Source organism: Anolis sagrei, chromosome 5 (genome assembly GCF_037176765.1).
Source record: "Anolis sagrei isolate rAnoSag1 chromosome 5, rAnoSag1.mat, whole genome shotgun sequence".
NCBI classification, from domain to species: domain Eukaryota; kingdom Metazoa; phylum Chordata; class Lepidosauria; order Squamata; family Dactyloidae; genus Anolis; species Anolis sagrei.
This window is the reverse complement of record NC_090025.1, coordinates 51,954,680-51,969,958: the sequence shown is the minus strand read 5'-3', so window position 1 is coordinate 51,969,958 and position 15,279 is coordinate 51,954,680.

The following is a 15,279-nucleotide window of genomic DNA, read 5'->3' as shown; positions in this document are numbered from 1 at the left end:
AAACGAACTCAGGGAACAGTTGTAATGTATTTGTTGCTGCAGAATCTTATACAGAACTGGGATTGGCTCTACCTTGTCATATAATCCAGTTTCTGAATCCAGATTATCTGATTTAAACTGGATTATGTTAGTCTACACTGTCATATAATCCAGTTCAAAACAGATAATCTGGATTCAGAAACCGGATTATAGGCCAGTGTAGATGAAACTTGGTCACATTATCCTATTGTCACCTGTGGGGTGGTAAAAATGCCTGCATGACTTAGACACTTGTCATGCCACATTTTTCCATTTTAAAAGCTGGGAGATTTTTCCACCTTTCTTAGTGGAATACTTGTGAGGTTTTTGGTTTTTTTCATTTCAATTTAAGGTGGTGACAGGGAACACCATGCTGTCATCTTCTCCTGCTGCTTCTAGGGATTTGGGAAAGCTGCCAGCTGCTCTGCTGGCCGGAGAGGAGGAGAAAAAAAATGCTGGCAGCTGTACATGCAGTCAGGTGCCTGGTAACAGGCAGATGCTGGAAACTCAACAGTCAGGAGTGGGGCAGCACAGAGATAAGAGTCTATACTGTAACTGAAGGACTTAGAATCATAGGGTCATAAAGTTGTAAGAGACCACTACGGACATCTAGTCCAAGACCCTGCTATGCAGGAAAATAAAATCAAAGCACTCTCGACACATAGAAAAGTATGCTAGACTTTTTGTAGACTTGGAGGACTTAGTTCTGTGCCTTCAAGAAACTCACGGGAGATAGTGGGGTCCAAAGAGCATCTTCTTGTGAAGGAAGAAGGATGGAAAGAAGGGTTGTCAGAATGAAAACAGGGGAAGGCCCTTGTACCTTCAGTGACTATATAGAAGAGGGCATAAGTAACCTAAAGGCATCAGACCTAGTCTGATCTTGGGAGCAAAGCAGGGTCAGCTGTAGAATCATAGAGTTGGAAGAGTCCACATGGGCCATCCAGTCCAACCCCCTGCCAAGAAGCAGGAAAATCGCATTCAAGGCACCCCTGACAGATGGCCATCCAGCCTCTGTTTAAAAGCCTCCATAGAAGGAGTCTCCACCACACTCTAGGGCAGAGAGTTCTCACAGCTCTCACAGTCAGGAAGTTCTTCCTAGTGTTCAGATGGAATCTCCTTTCCTCTAGTTTTGAAGCCATTGTTTCACATCCTAGTCTCCAGGGCAGCAGAAAACAAGCTTGCTCCCTCCTCCCTATGACTTCCTCTCACGTATTTATACATGGCTATCATGTCTCCTCTAGTTAGTACTCAGATGGGACATAGCCAACAAATTATTCTGTTAGGCTAGATTTTAGAAGAAGGAACAGGCAAAACCTCCTCTGACTATTTATTGCCTAGGAAACTTGTGGGATCCAACATTCATTCTCTGGGGAGTTGAAGGAACGTGAACACAAGCTCTGGTTAGAACTTGAATGGAAGACCACCAGTGAATATCTAGTGCTGCTGTCTGTCAGAGGAAGGAACTGGCAAGACCACCTCTGAGTATTCCTTATGTATGGAAACCCTGCAAAATGTATGGTGTTGCCACAAGTCAACAGGCAAGTTGAAAGTACACAGAAAAGGAATGTCAGCAGTGGCTGCTTACTATCTGCTTGCATGAGAAGCAGCACCTACTGAAATTCTCTCTTCTACACAGCTTTTAAAAATAGAGGAATCCTGACCAGTTTTCAATCCAGCAGTTCCAGTGGGAAAGCTCCCTGGGTTCTGACATGTGGCTAACAGACTCCTGTACAACAGATTTCTTGTCTGCTTCTTATTTGCTGGACCTCTTACTTAAAGAGTTAAAGATGTCTTCAGAGAGAGAGCAGGCATAGTATTAAGCAGTTTTCAGAGACCCAAAGTCTCATAGTCTTTTATCCACCCATTCTAACCTCTTTGAAATGTGACCTGATACGCTTAAAGATCTTTCCAGCTTGTCTCTTCCCATTCTGTTATTCTCTCGTATCTTCCCAAAGTGAAAGTGGCTTACTTTAGTGTTAGCTCCATAACCTTAGACATAGTTCCTACTGATAATATTTATTGTTAGCTGCCTTGAGTTCTTGTATGGGGAGAAAGGCAGAAAATAAATAAATAGTTATAATATGACTTTAGATAGTTTGCTTAGTCTCTTTTTCTCTACTTCTTAAACAGAATTTCTTGCCTTTGCCAGCTCTCCCTTGTTCTGTGTGCTTATGTCTTCATTTCTGTTAGGGAAAGCTACCCAGAAATAAAGAGAGCATCCAAAAACAAACAAGATACTAAAAGTTGAGCATTAGCTCATGGCTAGCAGAGCGTGAAGTGCCGTGTGATATGGCTTTAAAAAATTAAGAGTTTAGGCAGGTAAAGATGCAGAGTCCAATCTTAAAAATCACAGCAGGTTTATTTGCAACAATAACTAACTACATTACTTCATGGTAAAGAACTGGGTCTGAGCTACTCTAACACCCATCTCTTCTAAGGATTTCTAAGAGTGGGGAAAAAAACACCAATCACTACATCTCCCTGACACACCAGCAGAGAGAGATCTCAAAGCACACAGCACATACAAAGATGTAAGAAACAGAAGTCAGATTTAAAACGTCTTGCAGTAGAAAAGTATCCATTCTACACAACCAATCAGAATGAGGGCAGAACAGAGAGGAAAGAAGAAATAGATACAGTCTCATCTGTCGTTCAGGAGACATGGGGGAAGGGAAACCCTTAGTCTATAGTAACTAACTAACTCCTCCTCATTGAGAACTTGAGACTTGCGCAGTATGGGACTGGAGTTCAAAAAGGAAGTTCAACAGTGATAAATGCAAGATACTCCACTAAGGCAGAAAAAAATAAAATGCAAAGAAACAAAATGGGGGATGCGTGGCTCGACAGCAATATGTGTGAAAAAGATCTTGGACTCCTTGTGGACAACAAGTTAAACATGAGCCAACAATGAGATGCGGTGGCAAAAAAAAGTCAATGGGATTTTGGCCTGCATCAATAGGAAGTTATGCTACCCCTCTATTCTGCCTTGATTAGACCACACCTGGAAAACTGTGTCCAATTCTGGGCAACACAATTGAAGGGAGATGTTGACAAGCTGGAATGTGTCCATAGAAGGGTGACTAAAATGATCAAGGGTCTGGAGAACACACCCTATGCGAAGTGATTTAAAGAGCTGGGCATGTTTAGCCTGAAAAAGAGAAGGCTGTGAGGAGACATGATAGCCATGTATAAATATGGGAAAGGAAGTCATAGGAAGGAGGGAGCAAGCTTGTTTTCTGCTATCCTGGAGACTAGGATGCAGAACAATGGCTTCAAATTACAAGAAAGGAGATTCCATCTGAACATTAGGAAGAACTTTCTGACTGTGAGAGCTGTTCAGCAGTGGAACTCTCTGCCCCGGAGTGTGGTGGAGGCTCCTTCTTTGGAGGCTTTTAAACAGAGACTGGATGGCCATCTGTCAGAGGTGCCTTGAATGCAATATTCCTGCTTCTTGGCAGGTGGTTGGACTGGATGGCCCACAAGGTCTCTTCCAACTCTATGATTCTATTATTCTAATTCAAACACAAATCAGCTGTCAACTGATGGTGACTCCATGAATTTCACAGGATTTTTCTTATTCAAGGAATGCTTATAGCAGTGTTGGCAGTTCCTTCCTCTGAAATTCTACCACCCTACAAAAGTTGTGATGTGTTTCTCAAGGCAATGTAAAGTGTTGGAGTGAAACATCTCCTATGTCATTGAGCCCGTATCTTCCAGAGGTATGGTTTGCCCAATGGCATAACATATCCCATAACTCACCCAGGACACTTTTAAAAATATATTTTTCAAATAGTTATACAGGATATCATATATATTACTTTATTTTCTCCAGTTTCTACAATAATGACAATTCTTAACGGACCTCACAAACAAGAATGAAGCCATATGGGTCTTTGATGGGAGACATTCCAATATTTGGGGCTAGAACTAAAAAGGCTCTATTTCTTGTGAAGACTGACTCATCTCCATGGACAATTGTGTGTGCATTGGCATATCCTTAACATCTTCATTGTGGATGTCATAAGTTTGTAAATTGACCAGTCAGTCAGGAAATGGCGTACATCAATAATTCTAAGTAAGAAAGATTACTTCAAAATGCTAGAGAAATACTTTAAAACCAAGTTAGACATTAAAGAGCAGTCAGAACCAAACAAAAGTCTGATCCTGCACAGTTGCTTGTTGAAACACAAGGTGGCAGTACTTCAGAAGACAATTTATAGCTGTTGACTTTGTCAGCGGCTGCTTTATGCATTCATTCTGGACATGATCCGGCCAAATTTCAGCACTTCCCATGTCCACTTGAAATCAATGGAAATTAAAAACACATTTCTCTCTTTGAGCTGTGCTGTAAAACTGTAAATGATTAAATTATATCAACAAGAAAGAGTGGTTGGTGCACATAGAACTGATTTTAAATAGCTTTGTGTATTTTTAAAATATATTTCTAATTAATTAATTAAAGAAATTAATGCATTGCATGCAGAAGCTCCTGGGTCAACTCCTCATCTAGGGCTGCTACAAGAGAGTTTAGAAAATACTAGATAAATGGTCTGACTCTAACATAGATTCTACAATCCCTTCCATCAGACAATGAAGACTTTCAAAATCCAAGAAGACCTGCACTACATCAAGACTTTAGTTACCGACACAAGCAGATTACATGATTTAAATTCAAATGACTCTCTGTTAATCTCACATTCCACTTACACCAGTGTGGTTTGCGTGTTGGACTACAATTCCAAAGACCAGGGTTTGAGTCCCTGCTTGGCCATGGAAACCTACTGGGCAAATCACACATTCTTAGACCCAGAAAATTAGAAACTATTTGAAGGTACACAACAACAAACCACTTACATTTAATCTCCAGTTCAAGCAATATACAGACAGTTGTGTTTATAATGCCTCCAGCGTAAATCAAGTAAGGGGTCTCTGTGCTTCAAAACAGATAATGGACAGGTATTTGCCTGAGGCTTAGCAAGCTCAGAAGGAAAGAAATGGAGAGAAACCTTCAATTATGCAACCTAGCTGTGCATCTATTTTTCCCCAGCCCTGGGTATATATACAAAATAGTTTATCAGTCTCTCTCTTTCTGTCTTTCCTATCCAGTGATACCATTATGCCTGAAAAAGTTCTGGGTCAACTCAAAAGCTCATGCTATTTTGGCTTGACTTTTGTAAATTTTGTTGGAGTAGCTAGTGAGTGTCACTTTCAGAGTAATAGTGAATGACCTTTGGGTTTTATTTCAAATGCCCAATGAACTCTCCAAGGTGCTGAACCTAAATTGTAAGTGGTATCAAACCCGTTACCAGCCAGTTTCAAATGTCCCCTTTTGGGGCAAAGTTCTGGAGAGGGTATTGATCTCTCAGCTCCAAAGATTCTTGGAAGAAACTGATTATCTGGATCCATTTCACTCTGATTTCAGACCTGGTTAGAGAACTTAAATGGCATTGGCCGCCTTGGTAGATGATCTATGAGGAGACCTAGACATGGGGAGTGTGACACTCTTGCACCTCTCAGCAGTGTTCGATACCATTGACCATGGTATCCTTCTGGTTCATCTTGCAGGGATGGGACTAGGAAGCACTGCTTTACAGTGGCTTCATTCCTTCCTGGAGGATCGAACCCAAAGGTGGTGCTGGGTGACCCCTGTTCGACCCCCTAGCCAGTGGCCTGTGGGGTCCCTCAGGGTTACATTCTACCATAGATACTATTCAACATCTACATGAAACTACTGGGAGAGGTCATCTGGAATTTTGGAGTTCAGTGTCACTTTTATCCAGACAACACTCAACTCTATAACTTCTTTGCACCTAACGCCAAGAATGACTTTCTGGTCCTGAACTGGTGTCTGTCAACAGTAATGGACTGGATGAGGGCAAATACATTAAAATGAAATGCAGTCAAGACAAAGCTACTCCTGGTCAGTCATAAGGCAGATCAGGGTATAAAGATGTAACCAGTGCTGGACGAGGTTACACTCCTCCTGAAGTCACAGGTACACAGCTTGGGAGTGATCCTGGACTCATTGCTGACCCTGGAACCTCACGTGTCAGCGGTGACCAGGAGTGCCTTTGCATAGTTAAAACTTGTGTGCCAACAACACCCATACCTTGAGATGCCTGGTCTGGACAAGGTTGTGCACACTACTGCAATGTGCTCTATGTGGGGCTGCCTTGAAAAAGCACTCGGAAGCCTCAGCTGGTCCAGCTGCTTTGAAGGGACACTGTCCAAATTACTGAAAATGACATCTCTCACCTTTCTTTCTTTTATTTGATACTTTGCTTTGGCATGCCCGGTGACTCTTGCCCTTTTCAAAGAAATTGCCCAAAGTGGAGTTTCAGGACCGAAAATCCCCTTCATCCCATTGGAAAGAGTCACACTTTACAGCATGCAGATCTTATAGTATGGAGACACCTTTATATACTGAGAAAGTCGTATCCATCCACTTCACATGCTCTAAATTTGTTTTGTCTGGATTATGTTTTACAAGCTTTGTTGATTTATCAAATGTTAGTGAGCCCCCGGTGGCACAATGGATTAAACCCTTGTGCAGGCAAGATTGCTGGCTGACAGGTCAGTGGTTCAAATCCGGGGAGAACAGGCTGAGCTCCCTCTGTCAGCTCCAGCTCCCCGTGTGAGGACATGAGAGAAGCCTCTCACAAGGAAGTTAAAACATCAAACATCCAGGCATCTCCTGGGCAATGTCCTTGCAGATGGCCAATTCTCTCACACCAGAAGCAACTTGTAGTTTCTCAAATTGCTCCTGACACACACACACACACACGATCAAATGTTAGTTAATTTTGGTCTTAAGAATTTATAAAAAAATAAAACAGTCACTGACACATTTCAAATAAAAGTTTGATTTTTAAAAACCTATTTTTATTTATTTAATAAATAAATAAAACCTGCATATGTGTTGCTTTAATCATACCCTCGGGACCAAATTTAAAAAATCCTTCTATTCCGTGATTCCATGAAGTATGTAGTTTCCTTGACTCTAGTGAAATCAACTGTGTAGAAAACAAAACAAGCATCCTTCCTGTAACTGTTCTTCCTTCGTCACAACTCCTTAACTTCTGCATTTCTCTTTCAAATTTTACAGTTTAATTATTCAGGGGCAGCTCTGTGGTGTACTCTTACAAATTTGCCCATTAAACTACAAATGGAGAGAAAGCCAATACTTTTTAGTTCCACTCCCATGTCAGCTTTAAAGGTGCTGAAAAAAATGTCAAAAACCTGATACTTCCTAAATGTTGAAGTTTTCCTTCACATGGCCTACAAAAACACAGGAGTATACACAAATATTTTGTTCTTGTACAAAATATCTGCACAGATATCTGAAATTTGACAACTGCATCTCTGATAAAAGGACAACTATACTATCAAGAGAGACATCATAGCAGATACAAATAACTTGGAATAGATGGATAGATAAATAATAGATAGATGGTATTTACCATATTTTCTGGCATATAAGACTACTTATTGACCCAAGAAAATCTTCTCAAAAGTCAGGGGTTCTTTTATATGCGGGAGTCGTTTTATACATGGGAGTAGCCTTATACTCGTGTGTAGTCTTATACACCAGGAGTCGTCTTATAGACCGGGTGCTGAAACTTCCAATGAAGATTGGAGAATCTGTGGTTGCTGCATATGGTGGGGGAGCTCAAAAATGGCAGTGGCCATGGCCCTGCCATGCGCAGCGACTTTATGAAAGCATTAAGGGTGACATTGTACAAGTACGGTAGAAGAAAATCCATTCATCAGGATTCGTTGACTTAATGCAGTCCTGATTGTGAGGTAAAGGGGTGCCTTACCGGGAAGATGTAAGTAAAGGGTGGACCAAGTTGCAGGCATCCAGGGCATCCAGGGTATGGGAAAAAGTGATAGAGTGGCTCTGGGCCCAGAAAAACACAGTTCTTTTACCTGTCTGGCCCGCCCTTGTATCCTATTACCGTACCTCCTCCTTTCCCTCTCAGATCTTGCTCCTGAACACTGCAGTGAAGTGGTGCAAGTGCGCATGTGTGAGATCTGAGAGGCAGAGAAGAAGGTACAGTAATAGGAAAATTACCATATTGAAATCAAATATGATGCTTTTAAAATTTTTATTTGGTGTGTGTTGGAAGAGGGGTAGTCTTATACAGCGAGTATATCCCACACTCTATATTTTAGTTGGAAACATTGGGGGTCATCTTATATGCCCAGTCATCTTATATGCTGGAAAATAAGGCATTTATTTATTTACAGTATTTATATTCCACCCTTCCCAACCCACAGGAGACTCAGGGGGGATTACAATGCACATATACATGGCTAACATTGAATGCCATTTAGACATACAACATATGTAGAGAGACACAGAGGCAATTTAACATTCCAGATTTCCGGCTTCATGACGGTATGCTCAGTTCCAGCCACAGGGGGAGCAGCCACTTCACTGTCCACTTGTGACACCTGGTCCTTTGATGTTATACTTCCTCATTCTTCTGCATGTTGTTAGAAGGTTTTATGGTGTCATAAATTAGTTAAATTAGCCTCCTCGCATAAAGCGATACCTACATTTCCTGCTTGACGGATGCAACTGCCTTTCACGCTGCATATGTCAACAGTAAGCTAGACTATTAATGGTCAGGAGCTTACTCCAACTCAGGCTGGCTTCGAACTTATGACCTCTTGGTCAGTAGTGATTTAATGCAGTTGGCTACTAACTAGCTGCGCCACAGCCCGGTCCTATAGATAGATAGAGATAGCATGGAATTTGGAAGTTGGACTCATTCAAAAAAAGCCGTTATGCCTTTAGGTGCTCAAAAACAGCAGAAGAACACAATTATTTGTTTTTATTTCCCAGTTATAGTCATCAGGGAATCACAACTCTTTGGATTTCCTGAAGCAAGTTTCTGGTGCAAATCTGAATCTGACTGTGTAGCCTTTGAAGTATTCTAAGCTGAATCAGGGTGTTTTCTGAATTGCTGAGGTAAGGTCCAAACTGAATTTTCTGTGTGGCGTACAGTTCTACTAGTGAATGGAGCTGGTTATAATGTGTTCACTCTGCATTGTGCAGCAGCAAATTGTACAGCTGTCACCATCCAATTAGGAATAAACCAATTCATAAATCATGCTGGAGATGTGCAAATTGTTCTTTTCACACAGAACCAAAAAGTTGTCCTTGTGCCATGAGCTTATTTTGCTGATAGCCTGCTGCTTATTTGGGTGTGAAATATGCTCTGCATGAAGCTCCAGTGACCAAAGTAGATACCATAGCTTGGAGGGAAAAGGCCACAATTTTATTTGTTTACAGTTGTTGACAAGGGTTAGCCCACACATGGGTCTGGGTGGAGGTATCAGCCAGGACACTTGTTAATGAGCCCATACATCTGCCCTGGTGACGGATCCCTAAGGAATAGCATGAGAGGTACCCACTGGTCTCTCAACTGCCAACCATGTGCGGCTAACATTTCACCCCCTTCTCTGGACCACATTCCCTGAACTCCCCAAATGCAATCTTCCACCCCACCAATGCCTGTAGTACACTGGTCACCCAATCCTGGATCTATGACCTATACAAATGGCCAGCAGCAGTTAACAGCATGTAAAATACATCATAAGACATAGGGAGTTTGGATGGGATGAAACTCAGAATGAACTGAAGGGAATTCACTCTGGCTTGAGATTAAATGGTGAGTCACTTGATCAGAGTGGAGATCACATCTGGGTCACTCTAGACAGATGAGTGGGTTGCCTTCCAGCCAACAGACACAACAGGCACAGTTTTAAATCTATTCACTGGCTGAAATCCAAAAAGCCAATAGGCCTCCACTGCAAGAGGTGGCCAGGGAGTAAGAATCATGAAGCAGACTTACATATGTCGAAATGACTCTGCACCATCCCTAACAGCAACCTGGCCACCCAGTGAATCAGGCACTGCACTTTTCTGTGACTTGGCATTATAAATGGCAATTGTGCATTGCATATCATGGTTATGCACTGAGGTTTGTGGTTGTGCACGGGGGTTCTGCATTGCATATTGTGCATTGTGGTGGTGCCTCATGTCTTGTGCATTGACCAAAGATACCTAGTCATTGACATGTATTGCACCATTTTGCTATTCTGCATGGGGCTAATGGATTGCCATGTGTTAATATTTTTGCAATACTGAAGGGATGTCATGTTATAAGCTGTGATGTTGTGCTATTTCAGCAATTGTTACTGGTCTAAGGAGCCCCCGTTGGTGCAGTGGGTTAAACCATTGAGCTGCTGAACTTGCTGACAGAAAGGTTGCTGGTTCGAATCCCGCTCCCGCTGTTAGCCCCAGCTTCTGCCAACTTAGCACTTTGAAAACACGTAAATGTGAGTAGAGCCATAGGTTCCACTCCAGTGGGAAGGTAACAGTGTTCCATGCAGTCATGCTTGCCACATGACCTTGGAGGTGTCTATGGGCAATGTCGGCTCTTCAGCTTAGAAATGGAGATGAGCACCAACCCCCAGAGTCAGACACGACTGGACTTAATGTTAGGGGAAAACCTTTACCTTTACCACTGGTCTGAACATCTAGCTTGTGGAAATTCGAACCAGCCATTTTGTCCAACTCCAATGTTTTGTTGTATTTTCTACCTGTTTATAAGACTCCTTGAGTCCGATTATGGGAGAAAGACAGGATATAAATAAAGAGAAGAGTGGATTGATGGAAATTGTTTTATTGCTATAGGCAACAGTTTCAAAATTCCATGCATCTCTATCTTACAATTCTCCCTTCATTGATTTTCTGACTTTATTTATTTATTTACAACATTTATGTACCACCTTTCTCAGCCTGGAGATGACTCAGGGCAGTTCATAATTGGCAACAATTCAATGCCTCCACAATTATAAAATACAATTAAAGCAAATTATAAATACAATTAAGTCATTTACCATATAATATAAAACCATACAGAGCCGTGAAAACATCATCATCGTCTTCTTAATAAAATCGTTATCCAATTGCATAATCAAGTCATTCTGTAGTTTCATCTTTACCTGATTATGTCGCAATAGTGAAAGCTTGCTCAAAGAGCCAGTTTTTAACCTTTTTACGGAATGTCAGAAGGGAGGGGGCTGATCTTATATCCATGGGAAGGGTGTTCCACAGCCAAGGGGCCACTGCTGAGAAGGCCCTGTCTCTCGTTCCCGCCAAACGCATCTGTGAAGGAGGCGGGACCGACAGCAGGGCCTCCCCAGAAGATCTTAAATTCCTAGATGGTTCATAAGGAGAGATATGTTAGTACAGGTAAGCTGGGCTGGAACCGTTTAGGGCTTTATAGGCTAAAGCCAGCACTTTGAATTATGCCCAATAGCAAACTGGTAGCCAGTGGAGCTGGCACAACAGAGGAGTTGTGTGCTCCTTGGGTGCCGCTCCTATTAGCAACCTGGCTGCCGTGTGCTGGACCATTTGAAGCTTCCAAACAGTCTTCAAAGGCAACCCCATGTAGAGAAAGTTGCAGTAGTCTATACTGGATTTAACCAAAGCATGGACTACCGTGACCAAGTCAGACCTCCCAAGGTACGGGCGCAGCTGGCACACGTTATAACTGTGCAAATGCTCCCCTGGTCACTGACGAGACCTGGGGTTCATTCCACACATACTTTCAGATTAATCTTTCTGGCAACTCCTTTCATGTCTTTTGACTCTACTCAGGACTACTTTTCCCCTTTGAATCTTGGACTGCAAGGACCATACTTCTGCTTGTAACCTTATATAAGCACCCTGGCTTTTCCCGCCAGTTCCTATCGACTGTAGGTGTGCTCATTTGCACACTTACCAGACTTTAAAAAACAAAACAAACCCCAAACAAACAGGAGCAGACATGGAGGCATCGGACAAGAATGCACATCAGTATACACAATGACAATATGCACTCATTTATACTTCCATGACCTTGAACTGAATGCAGACATTCACACTGCATAAAAATGTCCAGCTTGCCTCACTGGGGAACATAGACATTCATAAGACATCAAAAAGATCCCAGCCAGAATCTATTAAATCAGCCTATTTTGTATTAGGCATATATGCTAGATTTATTTTTAGAAGTGCTTGGTCATCATGTCTATTTCTCTTAAATTTTAGATTTAGCACTTTCCTAATGTACATGTTAAAACTTTGGTTAATAAAAGAACCAGAACACACTGTAAATGCCCTCAGGCTCATAACGGTGAAGCTATTGTCGCATAAACCACCACTGTGTCCAATGCCGCCTTCTTTGGACATTTCTGTTGCCCTTGATTTTACTCTGGGGGGGGGGGGGGGGGATAACTGTGGAAAAGGTGGATAGCAGAACTGGTTAATTTTATCTGGGACACTGTATGTGGGAGGATTATCTCCGAGGGTACAATTAACAACATAAAAAAGGCTAATTTGCCTCATTAAAATGTAAATCTTCTCTTAAGTTGTTAGAAGGCATAAAAGGCAGCCTGCAGAGACTAATAAGAATAAAGCCTCAAATACCAGATTGTTTAAATTTAAGCCACACAGAGAATTAAATAATAAAATGGCTATTTCTAACCTGTCAAATGAATGACTTATTTTCAGATACTAGGAAACTATCTGTCATGGTAGATGGAGGACTGGTGAATAGACTATGGGTCCCAGAGGTGATGTGGTGTGATGTGTGTGTAATCAGGCATAATGTGTCTCTCTGAAACATAAACACAACATGCACCAGGGAAGATCCACAGATTGATAAAGGCTCATGCAACAGCTTTCAAAACTTGCACTAGTAGGTGATCATAGAGGTGGTGGTGTTTATTTTAAAATCCTGCTTAAATTGACTGATTTTTGTGGGTTATTTTTAAAACTGCTTTTAAAGACTTTCCTGATTTCAGAAGCATAGGCTGCTGGTTAAGCAGTTCAGTCTTACTTCAATGGTATAGTATAGTGTCCATTGCTGTAACTGAAATGACAGGCTAAATTAGGGGACCAAAGACATTGTGTGATGGACAATATATGTATTCACTTATCCAAAGATTCAATGTCCACAGTTTCACTTACCCACATTTCAAAAAATATCCCCTTTGAAAGTGTTTGTAGGGCTTTCTAGGGGCAGTTCCATACAGCCCTTTAACCCAGGAACAATTGTGTTTTAAAAACATGATTCTTCCCAGGTTCTTGTCCACCCCCGCCCCCTGAAATTGCATGCTTTTTTGAGGGGGTGGTGTTCAGGTGTCCCCCAAGAACTTTTGAGAGGACAAGGAGAAAGCCCACACCCTCTCCTAAAGCCCCTTAAAAGTGTTCAAAGAATAAAATAACTTACCTGGCACCATTAAAGGCTTGCTGGAGCACTCCTGGTGTGTAGGAATGATGCGCCAGAAGAAGTGGAGGGAGGAAAATCATTCCTGCCCCCTTTCTCCTGGTGCACTAGGAGAGCTGCAGCAGTACTTTAATGGTGGTAGGGTAAGTTCTTTTATTTTTAAACACTTTTCTGGGGGGTTTGGGGAGGGTCGTAGAGCCCTCTCGGATATTCCAGCTGGAAAATGCGAGAGGGCTATGTGGATGGCCTCTCAGAAGTCCCAGGACTTCTGAGGGGGCAGTCCAGACTCCACCTACAATGGAAAAAAATGCAAGTCTTTCAAGACCTGCATCTTTCCTGCTGAAAAATTACCTCTCACAAAGCAGAGTTTTCCTGCTTTGTGCTGAATGCAGTTGCATTTAAATGGGGTGTTTTTGGACACCCTGCTGGAAAATGCAGGAGGGCACACATTTTAGGTGCTGTCTAGGTGCACCCTAGGTCTTCTTGTGTGAATCTGGTTCAAGTACAGTTAGCCATCAGTATCCACAGATTCAACCATCCAAAGCTTGAAAATATATTTTTGAAGTCCAAAAAGCAAATCTTGATTTTATCAATTTTATACCAAGGGCTGCATTTTTCTTTGTTATTGTATATAATGGGATTTGAGCAGCCATGGATTTTGGTATCTTTGGTGTGAGGGGAAGGCTGGAACCAAACCCCAGTGAATACCAAGGGCCCACTGTAGTCAAAATATACTGTTTGCTATTATCCATTGTTTTAGGTACCCATGGGATGTGTGTATGCTCAAATTTACTCCTCACAGATATGGGGCTTGCAATGTACACAATCCCGTCCTCCAACACAGCAAAAAGATCAGCAGAGGAATAATACCTGCAAGTGACTGTGCCCAACATCTATTGCCTGGTGTTACTTCATTCTGCCTAATGATAGAGCCAACTTGCCCAATTCCAGTGTAACTTACTTCTGTGAAATTATTTAGAGGAGCATACTTTTCATAGTGTCAAGAAGTGGTATTTTCCTTTTGTGTAAGAGCTGGTGGAGGGTGGGAAGTGCAATTCTCCTTCTGCCCCCAAACTCTGCTCTCCTTCATGGATTTTTCATGATGGCAATGGAGGAATAATAGTGCATGTATATGGGGCAAGCCAAATAATCTGCCCTAAACTCCTTGAAGAAATCAAGGATTAAAAAGGAAATAAATAATGCTAATGAATCTGTTATCTTCCCCTGTGGTGAATGAAATGACTTGTTTAATTTAACCATCTGAATTTTACTAAGCTTCTGACCTGCATCATAAGTAGGACTACATAGCCAGATTAAAAAAAAAAATCAGCAGAGTTTTCTGCATTTGACATTGACCCAATATTTAAACAAGGCAAACATTAGGTACTTTGTAATAATTTCTCTCTCTCTCTCTCTCTCTCTCTCTCTCTGTGTGTGTGTGTGTGTGAGAGAGAGAGAGAGAATATGGGAATAATATATGATTCATGACTATGAAGCTGGGATGAATGTCTGTGGAGCAACTGCATGCTGCACATTTCCACTTTTCCATATAGTATACAAATATTGTTGTTGCTGTGTGCCTTCAACTCATTTCTGACTTATAGTGACCCTAAGGAAAACCTATCAAAGGGGTTTCTGAGAGTGTGTGACCTACCCAGGGTGACTTGCCAAGGATCATACAGCGGGTTTCCTTGGCCAAGTGGGGATACAAACAAGAGTTGTAGTCCAAAATTGCTGGTTGAGTCAATTGGGAAAGTCAGAAGAAAGAGTGATAAAAACATCAGGGAATAGTTGGTGGGCATGGTCCCATGATCATTGTGTTTTTATTTCTCAATCTCAATGTTGCAATATAGCTTGGCTTGCAAGAGCCTAGTTGTTGCTCAGTAAAAACATAGGCACTCAAGAGGAACCCAGCTAAAGGAATCGAGTGGGAGTAGTAAATGATATATAGATCTCAAGAGAAAGGGGAGTT